The 841-nt window shown below is 51.5% G+C and overlaps 1 long non-coding RNA gene across 1 annotated transcript; it reads left to right on the top strand.

Moving 5' to 3' along the window:
• The first annotated feature begins 11 nt into the window (after positions 1-11).
• LOC118345275 lies at positions 12-829 on the top strand. The gene is made up of 3 exons (XR_004798851.1): positions 12-78; positions 175-477; positions 574-829. It is a non-coding gene; the product is annotated as an uncharacterized LOC118345275 (long non-coding RNA).
• Positions 830-841: the final 12 nt, after the last annotated feature.

Raw genomic sequence — 841 nt, 5'->3', positions numbered from 1 at the left:
GGGGGGGGGGGGGGGGGGGGGGGTGCCGTGGATGCCATCAGCCAGGTTGTCAAGTGTTTGTCTTGCTTCTTCCACGAGGTTTGCCAACTTTTTTTTTCCCATCTTTTCCCTTTCTTTCGTTGTTTCCTAGATTCCTTTTATAGACCATTCCACATTGGCCTCTCTTGTTGTTAGGGTTCCTCTCATTTGGCAGCCTTAATTATGGACGTCAAAGAGGCCGTTGAGCAAGAAAACCAAGCCGTTTGTGCGATGACCCAGACTGCCCTATGGCACGCTCGCGACGAGAGGGAACGACTGGAGCAAGAGTTGAGGAGGGTAGGACTTGCATTGGAGGAGGGTAGCAAGAAAACTAAGAAGCTAGCCGCCGTCAGAAGAGGCTAAAGGAGAAGTTGAGAGGGAAGATGCCCAGGGGATGAGGGGTGCCATGTGGATGCCATCAGCCAGGTTGACAAGTGTTTGTCCTGCTTCTTCCACGAGGTTTGCCAACTTTTTTTTTCCCATCTTTTCCCTTTCTTTCGTTGTTTCCTAGATTCCTTTTATAGACCATTCCACATTGGCCTCTCTTGTTGTTAGGGTTCCTCTCATTTGGCAGCCTTAATTATGGACGTCAAAGAGGCCGTTGAGCAAGAAAACCAAGCCGTTTGTGCGATGACCCAGACTGCCCTATGGCACGCTCGCGACGAGAGGGAACGACTGGAGCAAGAGTTGAGGAGGGTAGGACTTGCATTGGAGGAGGGTAGCAAGAAAACTAAGAAGCTAGCCGCCGTCAGAAGAGGCTAAAGGAGAAGTTGAGAGGGAAGATGCCCAGGGGATGAGGGGTGCCATGTGGATGCCATCAGCC

The sequence above is a fragment of the Juglans regia genome, unplaced genomic scaffold (assembly GCF_001411555.2).
Source record: "Juglans regia cultivar Chandler unplaced genomic scaffold, Walnut 2.0 Scaffold_19727, whole genome shotgun sequence".
Lineage (NCBI taxonomy): Eukaryota > Viridiplantae > Streptophyta > Magnoliopsida > Fagales > Juglandaceae > Juglans > Juglans regia.
This window is presented reverse-complemented; position numbering and strand designations above follow the sequence as displayed.